The following is an 18,405-nucleotide window of genomic DNA, read 5'->3' on the forward strand; positions in this document are numbered from 1 at the left end:
ATTCTTTCTCATAATTGATGTTTCTATCTCTTTCTTCCTTCCTCTCTGAAATCAAGCAGACTGGTTGATAAGAGCAGACGTTTGATATTAGCTGCATCCCTTGTTAAGAAAATAGACATTTTGCCATAAACTCCAAAAATGACTTTACAGAAGTAAATGCCATATGCAGGATTCTGGTGGAGCTGTGTTGGGGGAGGGAAGTGAGCATGGGAAAAAGTGACTGTACCTCTGCCTTCCAGTCTAAGAGGTTAACAGTCACCATTTTTTTACATTCCCTTCAAAGAAACAGTGGCTGGGGAGCCACTCTCTGGCCCCATAATCATCCTCTGCAGAACTCACACGTACAAGCACAAACAGGTTAACACTGAAAATGCAGAGCAGGAATCATCACCAACTGCCCCTCACCTGCCCTGGCCACTCCTCACCCACCCTTCAACCTCTTTCTACCAAGGCATAGGATGGACAAATAATCACGTTTTGGGGATGAATACTACCTAAAATATCTTTTGTATTATCTGAACATGGTTGTTTCTTAAAAAGCAATTGCCAAGTCATTTCTTGTGAAACATGAATTTTGGTAAATTTGGAAAATCTAGCAAAACAGGGCCCCTGGCTTCACATGCTCACAATCAGATGGGGCAAAAGAGCAGCTCCCTTTTTAGATAGGTAATAGCTCCCCAGTTGTCTGTGGTTCCCAGCTCTCCTTAGTGCCCCACTAGCTTGGTTCACTTCATTCACTTACATTATTTCCTGGTCCCTATTGTTTTGGGGGGCTGTAGCCTCTGGGAGAATGGATTCAGAAGACCTTTCAAAACCAGGCTTTGTTGTAACCTGGCTGGATGCCTCTTCTAGCACACACTTAACTGCTCTGAACTGTGGACTCCTTTTCTCTAAAACCAGTCATGATCTCTTCTATGGTACCTCATAGGAGAGTGGTGAGACTAACAGGGTAGTGCTTGAAATTGTTTTGAAGACTGCAAATAAAATATAAGTCTAGAGTAGAGGACCAAGTGCCTTTTCCCACCTCTATTAGGTGTTCCTTTAGATGAGCTGTCCTGGGGTATTTTCTTTTAATAAATGCTGTCTTATAATTGTAAGAATAAACAAGTCATCTTTTCTGTCAAAGAACAGTTTAGACAGCCGCCATTTTGGACTGTGTAACTTGGTAGCCGCCATGTTGGCTGCATGGCTTGTAGCTCCCCTGGGGGCCGCCATCTTGAAACAGCAAAGGCCAATCCTTCCTGTTGAATTAGCCAATCGTGAAAGACTGTGTGCCTGAGCTCCAATCAAGAGCAAAGAACAAGTCACGTGAGTCAGGGATTATAAATCCGAGCAGCCCACCTGCTGGGTGTGTGCACACTTCCAGACCATGTGTGCGCACCCTTCTATGTCAAAGTAAAGATTTTTGCCGTGCTGCCTGGCTCCCAAGTATGTTTTGTGTTCTACCAGGACCCCTGACTTGGGGGCTCGCCTTATTTCTAACATTCTTCATGTCTGTACATTAAATGGCCTGGAACACATCCAGGTGGGCAAGCCTGCAGTTTTCTGGGTGATAATGCGATGGAAAGAAAGACTGAGAAAACACTTCAATTGATGTCCTTGATACATTTGAAGTCTGCTGAGTGTCAAATCTATAACTGCCTGTGCTCTTTGGGTTCATAAACTATGACCCTCTTTTGTCAAACTCTTTGAAGGCTGGCCTAGCACATACCAGGATTCTGAAGACTCCAAATTTGTTTTCTCAAAGGCAAACACTGAAGCTTCAATTGGGAGGGCAGTGACACTTCCACAGTGACTGGGGCTGGAGAGCCTCTCCACCCACGCCAGCTGTCTGCCTCTCACATGCAGGTCACATAAACAAAGTTTTATCTAATCCCGCCATTAGCTCACCGCAAGATAAACACTTTGAGAAATAAATGAATAGCAGCTCTTCCACCAACATCTACCCCAGTCCAGAGAAAACGTCAGCAGAAGTTGGAGGAAGACGAGAGCTGATTGTGTTAGTTTGGCTGAGGTTGTTAGAGAAGGTACTAGGATCCAGTAGTTAGTGAGAGAGACAGGTGACCCCTTAGTCCTGTGTGCTTCATGCTCCCTTGGATGGGCACATGTTTACTACTTGTAAACCTACCCCATGAGCTTTTTCTAGCAAAGTAACTCTAGTCAACACGCACTCAAGTGTTGAGTCAGACATTTGGCTGTATTCCTAGGCCAGACTTCAAGTCTTGCTGCCCCTTGACACCCAGAAGGAGTTCATTCAATATTCCCATGATCTGTGGGAAATCCATGTCCCAATCACTTTGACTTTGGGGCAATTATTTCCCAATTATTACTCTTTTTTATGTTTGGTTGATCCTTGGAGAGAACTCAAACATGCACTTTAATCAACATACACAAGTGTGTGCACATACATACAAACACATACAATCATTTATGTCAGGGGGATCTATCTAATAAAAGAGTAACATGCTAATTGGCCATACCTTCGCAACACCCACCAGCCAATCAGGAGTGAGTATGCAAATTAACCCAACAAAGGTGGCAGGACACTTGTGTCATCACCCTGGTGATGACACAGGCCTTCCACACCGCCCCAGCTGCTCTGGGGCTCTGGGCCTCTGGGCAGCGTGGAAAGGCATAAAGGCAGCTCGGGGCTGTAGCAGAAAGGCTGCTCCTGCCAGAGTGAAGGCCCATTCTTGCACGAGTCTTCATTCGTGCATTAGGCCATTAGTATTTTAATAAATGGTTGAAAGGATCAAAGGATTTGAATAAAGAAATGCAAAAACTTAAAGTCAACATTAGATAGTCCAACTCTTCAAAGTCCTTCAATCACGTGCACAAACTGCTGGTGGAGCAGCTGGTATTCTTTCTCCTTCTGGTCCATTTTCTCTCAGTATCTCCAGATTGCCTTTCCTTTCTAAGTCAGAGCAGATTAAGCCAACCCCTGGCACCTTGGCCCAGGCTAGCCCATTCCCTCCTCTCCATCCCTGGCACTTGTCAAGGAATTTTCTTCTGAACAAAAGTAATTCCCTTCCCATGAGGAATCAGGTCAGGAACAAGGAGTATGGTTCCTCCCCTTTAGTTACAACTGGAAGCAAAACAAAGATTCATTGCTCGTGCTGAAATAAGCTGAATTGGTAGCAGGGAAAGACAATCTCTGATGTTCAGAAGATTCACAGAGAACATTCTACACCATGCATGTCAAATTCGCAGCCTGCGGGCCACATGTGGCCCACAACTAATATTTTTGTGGCCCAGCCAATATAAGAAACATTTTAATAAAAATTTTGTAACTTAGTTTTTACAATATCCTGTTGTACATAATTATTAATAACGAACTAGAACGTTTGATAATGACTGATCACTATAATCATGTTGCATTCATTTCCCTTATGCACCTTATGCACCTTACGTGCAGGCGCACCATTTCTCTCCACTAATACTAGCAATGAATATTTTAGCAGCCGATTGCCACGTCATTAGTCTTGGACTGATTTGTTTGGTGTGTGCAAAAGAAAATATTTCACTTTCATAAAACAAGAAAAATAGGTTTATTTGCGTTACACTTATTAATTTGTGCAGTTATTTAGTGTCTGGTAAGTTAATGTTCAATATTGTTATATTTAAAGGCTTGCATTAAAAAAAAACAACAACACTGGGCTTGAAAGTTTTGCACCCCATTTGTCAATCAGATAATCAGGTGCTTGGAAACTGGTCCCGAAGAACTACAGTCCCATCTGTGGCATCCGTCCTGCAAGTGCCCTCCAGAGGGGTGGATACTTGGAGAAGGTTTTCATGTCAGGATTGGGCTGAGGGAGGCTTCTGAGTTCCCACCGTGGGCCATTGCCCCACCACCTCTCCAGGCCTGGAACCCATTGTCCTTCCCCTAGCACCTCTCAGCACCTCTTTCTCAGACTGGCTCACTCTCCTTGTGTTCCCATAAGTGCAACCTCTTCACATAGCACTATTATTACTGCTGCAATTACAACAACTATTCATGGGGCTATTCTGTCCCAAGCACAATATTAGAAGCAGTATATGTATTATCTCCTTTAATATTCACCACATTTGATATTGATATAATTTGATAGTCATAGAAACCATTGCTACAAATAGCTAACTTTTCAAATGAGGAAACTGAGGCAGAGAGGCTGAGTGGCAAGCTTGCAGAGCAGAGGGAAGATGGGGAGCAAGGACCACTGACCAGGTCCTGCCCTGCCTCAGCCTGGCCCCATTTAGATTCTTTACCAGGAAGCCACAGGGCGTGGGTGAGGTTTGCCAGGCCTGGTGATTTATTACACATAATCTAATGATCCGAAAAGATCAGGTGGTGCTTGGATCAGAATATAATTATTCATTTTATGCATTTTATGCAAAATGGAGGACATAAAGTAGAGACAGTAGGGTACGGGTTTGAAGGCAGCCCGATTTCTTTGCTGCTCTCCCTCAGTCCTTACGTGCATGCTGCTGAATTTCCCCAGCCACCCATCACTTACCTAACCTGCAAGGTGGGTTTGGTAGCCCAGTGCCACAGGTAATGAGAGAAAATGAGATACATGCATGCATGTATATGCACATATTCATATATATGTACATGCATAGCTGTGTGTGCCCACACACATGTATACACATGTATTCTGCCTAGCATAGTGCTTAGCACAGATTCAAACCACATTAAGTATCCATCCTCCTCCATCCTTCAGAAAAGATTTACTTCAAATAACACCATCTCAAACATATTTCAAACTGACATTATTTTAAAATGTCTTTTGGTGGAGCATTTGGCTCTCCTGGGAGCAGCCTGCTCTTCACCCAGCCTTTCCTGTAAGCCCTGCCTCCTTCTCTCTCTAGCGAAGGTGGGGTTGACAGGCACACCTGCACTTCAGGCTGAGTCTCTTCATGAACGAGCTCAAATCCCCTGGGGACCTTGTCAAAGTGCAGGTTCTGAGTCAGAGATTTTGGGGGGTTTTGGGGGGCGAGGGTCTGCATTTCTGACAAGCTTTCAGCTGAAGGCCAGGCTGCTGCTCCCTGGACCCCATCTGTTTACCAGGAAGGCCAAGGGCCTCTACTCCTCAGGTAACCCGTGAATGCCAGCTCTGCAAAAGGAAGTGAGGCCCCAGCGCTCCTAGTACTTGATTACACATTCAGTCATTTTACTTATTCAGCAGGTATTTTGAACAGATGTGCTATGGGCCCAGCATACCTAAAACCAGCTCTTTTATGATAAAAAAAAAAAGTCTCATTTTATGAGCAGCCTATTACGTAGAATGTGTTTTGCAGTAATCCCTACTTAGAGTCTTCTCTTGATCATGACCAGAGTTCTGGAAAGTTACCACAAACAGGTATTCCTAAGAAACTGTGTCATTTCTAACAATTGGTACAGTAGGAATAAACATATCTCAAAACACACACACACACACACACACACACACACACACACAAAGAAATATACATAAAAGAAGACAAGAAGATGTGGACCGGGCGACCTTGTTGACATTAACACAAGGGCAGGTTGTTCTAAGCCAGCAGCAGCTTTGCTTGGGGCATTTCCTTCAGGATCACCACCCATTGTCTGCAAGGGAAACCTGTGTATTTGCCAGCACTGGCAGCGATCTCAGGTTCTGCCTTCACCCCACAGCTCTGCAGGCCAATCCAGAGACTTCTCTACTACACTGTGTATATGTTCAGAAACCAAGCTCATTGTAGTGCAGCAATCTGTGATTTGTGCCTGCTATCTTTGTAACCGGGTTGGAAGAGAAGGGAGATTCTTAAAATAATAGCCATTATCTCAGGTATTTGGCATCTGCCAGATATTATCTAGATCTCCACATGGGGACAATGCTAAAATTAGCAGAAAAGATGATTGTCTCCATAATACCGCTAGGATGCTTAGCAAGGCAGGAAGAACAAATGGAAGGTACTTTAGTGCCTCTTCAAAGACATGGAGACTGCAGCCAGGACAGGGATAGAAGAAAGGGCACCCTTCTGAGAGTAAAAATCTACTGGAAACATGCTAATATGCATGTGGAATAGACACAACCATAGAGTCTGGAGAAATGAGAGTTTCCAATAATGGGGGGAATGGAGGAGGGGTGTGCCAAAGGAACAGTTTCATTATGGGTGGAATGTGTTAAATTCTCTCCCCACCCACTTGTGTGTATCATTTGGGTCCTATTTGGTTGTTTGGTTGTTTTTTTATGTTTCTGACTCCAACTTATCTCAAATCTTTTAGAGAAGTAGACATGGATACTTTTAGCCAGCAGAAAGAAAATGACAATTGGGATGTGTATGAAAAGTACCATTTCTATCACTTCAATTGTTCTGTTCCGATAAGCAAGTATAGTACATGCTTATTATAGAATATTTGGGAACAAATATTTTTAAAAGAAATACCACCCATAATCTTAGTACTCAAAACTTGAATATTCTCTCTATATACCTGTACATGCCTTTTAAAATTAAACTACCACAGAAAAGTTGTAAGCATAGTTTCAAGAACCTCCATATACCCTTTATCCAGATTCATCAATTGTTTCCATTTTGCCCCATTATCATTCTCTCAGATTCATTGTTTCTCTGTCTAAACCAGCCTTGGGCAAACTACGGCCCGCGGGCCAGATCCAGCTGTTCTATCAGGTTCTCTTGCTCTCCCCTCCGCTCCTTTACTTTGAATTTATATTAGTTCACACAAACACTCCATCCATGCTTTTGTTCCAGCCCTCCGGTCCAGTTTAAGAACCCACTGTGGCCCTCGAGTCAAAAAGTTTGCCCACCCCTGGACTCTAAACCATTGAGATCTCCACATTGAGTTAGAAACATCTGCATACTAAATATTCCAGTTGAGTTTCCTTAAGAACAAAGGTGTTCTCTTATAAGACCACAGTACAATAATCAAAATTAGAAAGTTTAACATTAAGCAATACTATACTCAAATCAACAGGTGATACTTTAATGTTGTCAATTGTCCCAACAATGCCCTTGATAGCTCTTTCTCCCATTCCCAGCATCCTCTCCAGAACCACACATACATTCAGCTGTCAGTTCTCTTGAGTCTTCTTGATCTGAAACAGCCCCTCAACCCCACATAGTGTTCTTGATCTTGATGTTTTAGAAAGTGTAGGTCAGTTATTTTGTAGAATGTCCTTCAGTTTGCATTTACCTGATGTTCCCTAATGAGTTGACTCAGGTTATGCAATCTGGGCAGTAATGCCACAGATGTACTTGTTGTTCTTGTCAGGGCATCATCTCAGGTATTATGTGATGTTGGTTTTTCCCAATGTTGCTGATTCAAGCTTTCATCCCTTGGTTTAAGGTAGTGTCCACTAGGTCTCTCCACTGTACAGGTACTATTTTCCCCTTTCATGCACCACTTTTTAAAAGAAAAAATATCTGTATTTTCTATCTTACATCAACATTATTACCAATGTTACTAGGACTTTAGACAGCATCCTTATTCCACAAACAAAGACCTTCGTTTAAATCCTCCAAAGATGATGGACGATGGCCGTAAAGGAAGTGTGTGCACTGAGACCAAGAGGTTTGCTGCAATCTCTGCAGAGCAACAGGAGGAAAGAAGGAGATCTTGATTTTCCATCTTCCACCCGATTAGGCACCAGTGAGGGGGGACACACCTGAGGACAGTGGGGATGTTCACTAAACAGTCTCATATCATCCACCAAAGTAAAGAACTGGTTCTCAAACTTGAATATAATCAGAATCCTCTGGAGGGCTCATGAAAACATGGATTCTGCCCTAACTGGTTTGGCTCAGTGGATAGAGCGTCGGCCTGCAGACTGAAGGGTCCCAGCTTCAATTCCAGTCAATGACATGTGCCCGGGGTTGCAGGCTCCATCCCCAGTAGGGGGAGTGCAGGTGGCAGCCGATCAATGATTCTCCCTCATCATTGATGTTTCTATCTCCCTCTCCCTTCCTTCCTGAAATTAATAAAAATATTTTTTAAAAAACCACAAAATACATGGATTCCTAGGCCATGAGTTTATGATTCAGAGCAAGTCGGGTGAGGCCCAGAATTTGCATTTCTAGTGAGGTCAGAGTGATGCTGTTGTTGCTGTTCTAGAGATCTCATTTTGAGAACCACTGATCCATACTTCTTTAGAATGACAACTACTAGCAGTGCCCAGCTCAGGCAGGAAACCCATTTCCTGTTCTTCAGCCTCATCTGAGAAGTCCTTGGCCACCATCTCAAAGTCTATTGACTGACCTTCACCTTCTCACATCACTTGTTTGCTTTAAAAATGACCTCATTTGAATCACAGAGATCAGACTAAAAAAAAAAAAAAAATGATGTTAAGAAAATGAAAAATCTATTCCAGATGCTTGCTCCAAAATCATTCTTTCTATATTCATAAATAACCAAAGTATTTGTAAAATATGCAGACCCTAGAGCTCCAGTTCCAGAGATTCTGGCTGTTAAACAAAAGCCTTAACTTCCAAGCTGCAAGTCTTCTTAAAAGAAGAGGTTTATTGGGCCATTGTTAATAAGAAAGGGACCAGATGCTGGCCCATAAAGTCCAAACCAGCCCAGCACCCAGTGGAAAAGGTGATATGACATGTCCACTGGTCCCCTGTCCTGGAGTTGATGAACACTTCTATACATCCTGTTCTGGGGTAGGGGGTGGGGAATGTAAGTTGTTTTGAAAGAATTTACATTGGTTACAAATCGAGGGGCAGGAAAGGGCAAAGTGGAGGCAGTGCTATGATAGAAGCAGTCTGTGAGGAAGAAATATTGGCTACTTTTGATTGGTTACAGGCAACAGCCCTGAAAGTCCATTCATGTGAAGGATGTGGCGGCTTCTCTGGTCAGTTAATTGACATCTAGAGGTTGATTCAAAGCTCCAACATATGTTCAGGAAGGTGAGCAGTCTTTTGCCAGCTGGTTCACAGCTCCGAACTGGAGAATTATTCTTTCTCCCACTCTCTGGCCACTGGAATTTAACTTAGAACACCTCAGAATGTTTTGCTTGTCATGGCTCTTGGAGCTAGGGACCAAGAATGTATACTTTAACCAGAAAATCTTAAAGGGACATTAGATTTTGAGATACCTGTTATGTACCCTTCCTGCAGCCTCCACACAGATGAACTGTGGCAATTCTTAGTCTCCTTTGCAAGATCCTTTTACTCATTTTTCAGAGTAAGGCTCTCAAATTTCGGTGTTCATTAGAATCATCTGGCTAGTGTGTTAAAAATGTAGACCCCAGACCGCAACTTCCCATCCCACCCCATAGGTCTCAAGTCAGTGGTGACCCCAGGGCCTGCATTTGACCACACCCCCTAAATGATACTGAGAAGCGCTGTTCTGGAGGAACGTGATAGCTCTAGTCCCAGGGCTCTCTGCATGATGAGGGTCAAGTCATCACTCAGCAAATATTGATTTTTACCATAAATTGTGTTAGTAAAACAGAAGAGTTGGAACTTGCTAGTGTAAGTGCTCCTAATGCTATGAAAACACATCTCCCACAGCTGTTCCAGATGTTGCCTTTGAAGATGACCCCGCCCAGCTTCTAGAGAGCTGGCAGAAAAGAGCACACATATGAACCTTGAACACACCTCCTTTCACTCTGGCCTCAGGCATGCTTTTCTAGTCATATTAAACCATTCAGACAGTGTCAACATTCAAATGTCCTTCAGTACAGGCACCACCCAGAATCTAACTCTAGCTTCCAAAGTGATGAAGAGAAATGTTCTCAATGAGCTGAAACCCATCAAAGCGCCATCAAGGACTAGAACAGTCAGGAGAGGGAAGCCCTCTGCTCTACCCTTGAGGTGCTTGGATTGCCCACCCACCCACAAGTCTCCTGACTCCATCTTTGCCCCTCCTTCTCTGATGTAGAGAAGTCTGAGAAAGTCTTCAAGCGCTCTGTCATTGTAAAGTCTTCCCAGGGTCTCCAAGCTGAAGGAAGTCCCTTCTCCATGCTCCCTGAACCTTAATCCAGTCTCCCATCTGGTTCTAGTACATCGGAAGAATTCTTTATTTACCTGCCCCTCTCCCACCCACAGTGGATTGTGAGCTCTCAAGAAAAGACACCAGGCTTTGTTTTTATCCCTATACCTCTTAAGATGCTTAATCCAATGTCTGGAGCTGGCAAAAGCCTAGATGATTGAATGAATGAATGAATGACTTCCCAAGGGCCCAGCCCTGGAAAGACAATGGCAATACAGGTAGAAAGCCATTGTCTGAGCAGCCACATTGTTGTAAGGGCCAGGGCAATATGATAGGGAAGAGAGGAAAGCCACAGACAGATAGTGAGATGATGTCTGGAATACCAAAGTGAGGTAAGAGTCTATCCCTGTGTATGTTTGGAGGAAGGTAGACTCAGTGCTCAGTGTCTGAGGCAGAACTGCTTGAGGATAACTAGTCTCTTAACTTGGGAAGTAGTTAAGAGGTTGGCAGGCTTCTCCAGTTATGGGATGCATGGCAAGATGCCAGATGGGTCCAAGTACTCTTAAGGGCAGAGGAAATCGGACCCACGCCACTCATCCCAAACATCCCCATTCAATGTTGGTTGTTGACATTTTCTAATCTAGAGTCTAGTGTTGACCCAGTGTGCACAACTGGCCCTTTCTTACCTTCTGTTTTATCTTCAACAAACTTTAATTGGGCTTCTCTCTTTTGATGGTTCTTTCATTTCATTATGAGAGAATAAATCCATAAAATATCATGCATGATGAAAATTCCTTCTAAGCTGAAGTACACATTCACAAACCTCTTGATTTTTGAGAGGCCAACAATTAGAAAACTGGGAGGATTCCACTGCTGAAGAGAGAAGAAGAAAGGCTGTGAAGAGGACCCAACTTGCCCATTCTGACCCCTCCATTTACATTCAGCAAAACAAGAATGGGAACAGTCTTGAAGGACAGCTTCTGGTCAGCAGGTTCTGTTGAGACAGACCTAGTTTTTCAGACTCACTGCTTTCTCCTGTTAATCCCTCTTATGGAGCTGCCTTTTTTCTGGCTGCTGGGTTGGTTTTTCAATTGCTTTTCTGAGTGAGATTTATATAAACAGCACATTTCAATTACAATACAAATGATTCTGGCCCCTTCCAAAGAGCATAAACCCAGCAAGCCAATAGCAATAAAAGGTGTTGTCAAGCATGGCTCAGCAAGATGGTGCAATCCAATTTTTTGAATATTCAGAGAGCACAGATCATATAATTAAAAGACTTTTTTTGTATGTTTTCTGCTAAAGTTATTTGAGTCATATTTGATGACTCTTTTTAATATAAGTGATTTATAAGTTTTCTAAAGAGACTACTGCTGCTAAAGATGATGACACCAGTTATGCAATTTATTCATTGGCTGAGTCTTCACTAAAGCTGTCTCCCTGCTCTTCCCCTAAGAGACTCTGCCCTTCCTGCTTATCCAGAGGGTGGGAATGTGTTTTTGTCATCTGATCCTGACCCTGGCCACAGCTACTTGATCCAGGACAGAATACTGACCCATGCTGGACCAGTCAAATTCCATTTTCTGGTAATCTAATATGGACCACTGAGAATCATTTATTTAGAGAGTGGTGGTTCACCAAAATGTAAAACTTAGGGTTGGGGGCAGCTTGGAGACAAATGCAAGTCACAGGAAGCCCTGATAGACACATGTAGGATGTACATGAAGGTGTTACCAATGGGGAGTTCTCCTCATCTCCTCCTTTTGATGGAGGATGTGACTTCCTTGCAGTATCACAAGAAAAATAATTTTCCAAGACTCGCATGAGAGAATGAGTGGCATTTATTTGCATGGAGGTAAATCCCTGCATTTCCAAGGTCCCATTTCCCTCCGTCCCATCATAGACGTGTAACTGTGGTTTCAGCAGAGCTAGGATTAATGCTGCTGCCCAGAGTCTCCATTCCATGTCTGCACAGTCTAATCTAGCATCAGACTAGCTCAGCTGTGTTCTCCACTGCAGTTTATCATTTCATTGTGTGAGTGTCCACCGGGCCACATGGCTATGGAGGGAACATGGGTGAATGCAAGAGAAACACAAAAGCCCAGAGCCCAGAGGACCAAGGGCAACAAGAGAGTGAGAATTCCTGTCTGGGATATGTAATCCAAAATTTTCACGTGGGCTTGCAGAGGCTCTGCCCCTCTGGCCAATTATCTCTGTTCCCAGGTTTGACTGACAGGTACCTTCCTTATGTCACCCCAATTCACTGTGCAAGCTCCCATCTTCCCCTTTGTTCAGTCCCTTCCCCCAGTCATCTTCAGGGAATGGGCTGGTGGTTCCCTGGGGAGTGTGAAATTGCAGCTTCCTGGTGACTCTATCCAAATAACTATGCTTATAATGTCTTGCCTCCCTTTTGCTCCCTTCCTATTATTAATAACTAGTGGCCCAGTGCACAAAATTCATGCACAGGAGTGGGGGGTTCCCTCAGCCCAGCCTGCACACTCTGCAATCAGGGACCCCTCGGGGGATGTCCAACTGCTGGTTTAGGCCCAATTCCAGTCTGACATCCCTCTCGCAATCTGGAACCACTGGCTCCCAAATGCTCACCTGCATGCCTGCTTGATCACCCCTAACTGCCTCTGCCTGCCTGCCTGATCGCCCCTAACTGCCCTCCCATGCCAACCTGGTTGCCCCCAACTGCCCTACCCCACCAACCTGATCTTGCCCAATCTCTGTCTCTCTTTGTTTTTCTCAGCAGTCCTCCAAGCCTCCCTGCCTTTCTGTGTCCCTCTTCCTCTTTCCCGGCTGGGAGGGAGCAGGGCCAGTGGGGGCCACTCCACCTTCTGCCTGCCCTCTCTTCAGGCCCAGTCTGTTTTGTTTCCTCATTCTAAGAGATGCTCCGAGAGCGAGCTGAGAGGGAGGGAAAGAAAGGGAGAAAAGGCTGTGAGCTGGTGGGCGCTGTGTGTGTCTGTGCATGTGTGCGGTTGTGAGTGAATGTGAGTGCCGGCCCCACCTTCCCTGTCCTCGTCTCTGCTGCCACAAGTCCCCACCCACCAGAGCCTGCTAAGCGCGCAGCCTGGGAGTTAGGTCAAGTCTCCAGTCATTGCGGATATGACAGACCCAGGATTTTTATATATTAGGACTAGCTAATTACAACAATATCAAAGGGAGAGGTAGAGGTGAAATATTGGGGTTTCCACTCTGCCTCATGAATGAGGAGAGGTTTGGGAGACAATTCTCCATGCTGTTCCCATTAATTTCTGCAGAGGCATTATCAGCTTTTGCTCTGAACTATCTTCTCAAGGATGTTTGTACAGTAATAGCCTTAGGAGACAGAGATAATGTCTCCTTGGATAGTAGGCAGGTTTATTTCCAGATCAGGATAATAAAGATAATGGGTACATTTGCTGTTACCCCAAGTAAGATTAAGGTTTCTTAAATTCAACGTTCCTCAACTCTGGTATAAACCCACTGTGTGCAGCATCCACTTGGACCCATCTGCCTCTGTCACTCAGAGGCTGGATTTAGGGTTATTGTAAACAGGAAGCTCATGCTACCTGAGTGATAAAGTCCTTACCTCTGGCCCAGGAGTTTCCTGTGGGTTTTGTGTTTTTTTCCAGCTTCCGGGAGATATGTTAAGCTAGCCCAGTGGTCGGCAAACCGCGGCTCATGAGCCACATGCGGCTCTTTGGCCCCTTGAGTGTGGCTCTTCCACAAAATACCACAGCCTGGGCGAGTCTATTTTGAAGAAGTGGCATTAGAAGAAGTTTAAGTTTAAAAAATTTGGCTCTCAAAAGAAATTTCAATCGTTGTACTGTTGATATTTGGCTCTGTTGACTAATGAGTTTGCCGACCACTGAGCTAGCCGGTTGGCTTTCATGTAAGTGAATTTTCAACCCTACTTAGTTCTTTTTTTTTTTAATTTAATAAATCTTTATTGTTCAGATTATTACAATTGTTTCTCCTTTTTCCCCCCATAGCTCCCCTCCACCCGGTTCCCACCCCACCCTTTGCCCTTACCTCCCCCCACACTGTCCTCATCCATAGGTGTACGATTTTTGTCCAGTCTCTTCTTGCACCCCCCCATCCCCTTTCCCCCTGAGAATTATCAGTCCACTCCCTTTCTATGCTCCTGATTCTATTATATTCACCAGTTTATTCTGTTCCTCAGGTTTTTAATTCACTTGATTTTTAGATTCACTTGTTGATAGATATGTATTTGTTGTTCATAATTTTTCTCTTTACTTTTTTCTTCTTCCTCTTCTTAAAGAATACCTTTCAGCATTTCATATAATACTGGTTTGGTGGTGATGAACTCCTTTAGCTTTTTCTTTTCTGTGAAGCTCTTTAACTGACCTTCCATTCTGAATAATAGCTTTGCTGGGTAGAGTAGTCTTGGTTGTAGGTTCTTGCTGTTCATCACTTTGAATATTTCTTGCCACTCCCGTCTGGCCTGCATAGTTTCTGTTGAGAAATCAGCTGACAATCGTATGGGTGCTCCCTTGTAGGTAATTAACTGTTTTTCTCTTGCTGCTTTTAATATTCTCTGTTTGTCTTTTGCTCTTGGCATTTTAATTATGATGTGTCTTGGTGTGGTCCTCTTTGGATTTCTTTTGTTTGGGGTTCTGTGTGCTTCCTGGACTTGTAAGTCTATTTCTTTCACCAGGTGGGGGAAGTTTTCTGTCATTATTTCTTCCAATAGGTTTTCAGTATCTTGCTCTCTCTCTTCTTCTGGCACCCCCATAATTCTGATGTTGGTACGCTTGAAGTTGTCCCAGAGGCTTCTTACACTATCTTCAACTTTTTGAATTCTTTTTTCTTTTTTTTGCTTTTCCGGTTGAGTGTTTTTTGCTTCTTTGTATTTCAGATCTTTGACTTGATTCTTGCGTTCCTCTAGTCTGCTGTTGGGTCTCTGTATAATATTTTTTATTTCAGTCAGTGTATGTTTAATTTCTAGTTGGTCCTTTTTCATATCTTTGAGGGTCTCGTTATATTTATCGGCCTTTTCTAGGATATTCTTGAAGAGCCTTATAATCGTGGTTTTGAATTCTATATCCAGTCATTTGTTTTCCTCCATTTCTTTTGTTTGTGATCTGTTTTTTCGTCTCCCCATTTTTCACTGCTTTGCTGAGTTGGTAGAGTAGCTTTGTGTGCTAGGTTTCCTATATGGCCCAGTGGGTCGGCCTCCCCAGTTAACCTGAGGTGGACACTCTTGGTGCACCCCTTTGTGGACTGTGTGTACAGCCTTGTTGTAGTTAAGTCTTGATTGTTGTTGGTATCACTGGGAGGAATTGACCTGCAGGCCAGTTGGCTGTGAGGATCAGCTGTGTCTACACTGGGAGATTTTCGGTGCTGGAGACAGCCTTATAGGATTAGCCTTGCCAGATTGCAAAAGCCTCTGTGATCAGCTTGGAAGGGGTGGAGTCTCAGGGCTGGGCAGACAGTCTTGGCTTCCCGTCAGCCCTGCCCTTGCGAGCAAGTCTCCAGACCTCTGCCTTCCGCAGTTCCCGAGTTTCTGCCTTACAGTCCAGATTTCCCCTGTAAGAGCATGGGTCCCCAGGGGCTCACCTGGAACTGCGGTTCGGTGCAGTCGGAACTGGGGTTCAGTGCAGTCAGGAGCTTCTGACTCCCTTCCGCCTGTGGTAACCTCCGCAGTCAGTCTTTGTGCCACTCGCACCTCCAGACCCCTGCCGCCATGGGTCCCCTGAGTCTCCGAGTTTCCGAGTCTCTGGGTGCCTTTCTCTCTACCTGACAGTCCAAACTCCCCCTGTATGAGCCTGGGTCCACAGGGTTTTGCCCGGAACTGAGGTTCAGTGTAGTCGGAACTGGGGTTCAGTGCAGTCGGGGGCTTCTTTCCCCCTCCCGCCAGAGAAAGCCAGCCAGGCACTCCGCCAGCCTTCCTCTCTGAGCGAGCGTGTCTCTGTACCTCAGCTCTTTGCCGCTCCTTCTCCGTGAGATTTCCTCTTTCCTTCTAGTCATAGAATTTTCACTCAGCCAGCTTTCCTGTGGTTCTGGATGGTATCCGTTCTGTCTTTTAGTTGTAGTTTTGAAATTGTTGTGCGGGGCAGCAGCTTAGGTGCTTACCTATGCCACCATCTTGGTTTCTCCTCCCTACTTAGTTCTTGATAGAGCATTAAGAAATAGACTATTTTATCGAGCTGTTCACTCTATACATAAGACAATGACAGGTAGAGTGTGGTTACTAAGAAAGCCAAAACCTTCTTTCTAAACTCCAGAAGTTTAAAATCCATCTAGAACCACTCTTACAATAACCTATTTTAGCTTCCAAATAGATTTGTAGCAATTTTTATTATGAGCTTATTTTTAAATACATGCATTATAACATAAACATCAGGAGAGCACTTGTCTATGTATTGGTTCCTATGTCATTCATTGTGACAGGATTTGAATTTCCAAAACTAACATAGGAGCAAAAACATTTTTAAAATGCTCCTGTAATCTTTCTCATGGGGTAATAGGAGGAGGACCAGAAAGTCTACTTCCTCTTGTTGTAAGTAAATTGTCTAGGAACAGAATGTCTGAATTAATAGCTTACTTCCTGTAACAACAATGATCATAATGATAAGTGCTAAGAACGTGTAAGTTTCAGGATCCTACCCTGAGCATTCTGTGTATGTCACATGAGTCAACTGTTTAAAAAGAGTCTGGCCCCTAGCAAGTGTGACATGAGTGTTTGCTTGCATTATTATCATATTACCTACTTCAATTAGATAAGAACTCTTGTGTTCATGTCTGAGAGATGAGAAAAGTAAGGCTTAAAAAGGTCAGTGACTGGATCAAGGATAATGAGTTGGAGTGTTTTTGGCTACAAGTACAGAACACACATCTGAAAGCACTAAAGCAATAAGAATGTGGATCACCTCAGAAAAATAAGTTCAGTAGAAGCAGTGCCAAAACTGGCTACCTCATCAGCTCTCTTTATCACCAAGCACCCTAGTTCTTTCCTACTTCTTCCCTATTATCTTTAAAGTATTGGCTTTCATATTGCACAAGCTTTTCACCTCATAGTCACAAAGTGGCTGTACCCCTCCAAGCATTATAGTCCCAGGGGACAATAGCCAAACCTTTCCCAGAAGTTTCACCTACAACTTCCATAATCTATTTTCATGTCTCTTTGACCAGAGTTAGGCCACATGCCCACCCCTAAAGCAATCACAGATTCTGGGGAGGGAACCAACTTCAGCACTTAAGTATATTTAAAACTAAGTCCTAAACAAAATCAGAAATCTGCCCCCAAGAAAGGAGAGGTAGTGGAGTTTGGAAGGCTTGCAACATTGGCTAAAGTCTTTGGCCCAAGGTTGCATATTTTTGCAGTGATATTGGGAGTATGATCAGAGGAGGATCAAAGCTGCTCGCTGCTGGTGTTGCTGCCAGAGGAACCCCTTGTGTCGTGGTAAGCATAATAATGTCTTTCATCTTTGGGTGGATCTACAATGGCTTCAGCCCTGTGTTCCAGTTCCTAGGATTGTAGAAGAAATCAAGAAAACTGGTATTCTTTGGTCTGGACAATGCAGGAAAAACCAATGTTCTACACAAGCTCAAAAATGATGGACATGCTCCAACATTACATCTGATATCCAAGAACTGACAATTGCTGAATTGACTTTTACAACTTTTGATCTTGGTGGGTCTGAGCAAGCAAATTGAGTTTGGAAAAATGATCTCCCAGTAGGTAATGGGATTGTCTTTCTGGTGGACTGTGCAGATCATCCTCACCTCATAGAATCCATAGTTGAACATAACGTTTCAACGATCGATGGAACAATATCCAATGTGCCAATCCTTATCTTGGGTTACAAACTGACAGAACAGATGCAATCGGTGTAGAAAAACTCTGGGAGATATTTGGGTTTTATGGACAGACCACAGGAAAGAGGACTGTGACCCTGAAGGAGCTGAATTCCTGCCCCATGGAAGTGTTCATGTGCAGTGTGTTCAAGAGGGAAGGCTATGGCAAGGCTTCCCATGTCTCTCCCAGTATATTGACTGATGTTTGGACAGTGAAAATAGGAGTTTTACTTCTGGGAACTGATTCTATTCACAGCTTCCTCATGAACTTTTCTAATAGAACAAGAAAAGCTCTCCAACCACCTCTGGTATTGAGAAGCCAGAGTCTCTGTCAGCTCTCACTTCACCTAGTGGCAACATGTGCTCTTCTCCACATTGTTGGGAGGTCATGCTGACCATGTGCTGGAGTAAGTCAACATCCCAGGCCTTGGAAACTGGCAGGACTTGGCAGGTGAAGCTCTGTGCCATCAGGGGGCAATTGAAAAGGAAAACATGTCTCGCCACTGTGGTTGATTTCAAAAGAAATTATTTCATTTTTTAAAGGAAGTGCTAATGTAATTGGTTTATCTTCTACCATTCTGAGTTTACAATTTACTTGGTTCAGAGTTTTCTGTTCTTTTTGTTTTAAATCTAGCGAGTGGCCTTTAGATACTTCATAAAATTATGCAGAGGTACATGTTGGAGGCCAGAGCTCAGTCAGA

The 18,405-nt window shown here is 43.8% G+C and overlaps 1 pseudogene across 1 annotated transcript; it reads left to right on the top strand.

The window, feature by feature from the left end:
• The first annotated feature begins 17,321 nt into the window (after positions 1 to 17,321).
• LOC308256157 (small COPII coat GTPase SAR1A-like) lies at positions 17,322 to 17,906 on the top strand (annotated as a pseudogene). Its single transcript has one exon. The product of its transcript is annotated as a small COPII coat GTPase SAR1A-like (transcript).
• Positions 17,907 to 18,405: the final 499 nt, after the last annotated feature.

The sequence above is a fragment of the Plecotus auritus genome, assembly GCF_963455305.1.
Source record: "Plecotus auritus genome assembly, chromosome: 8".
Taxonomy (NCBI): Eukaryota; Metazoa; Chordata; class Mammalia; order Chiroptera; family Vespertilionidae; genus Plecotus; species Plecotus auritus.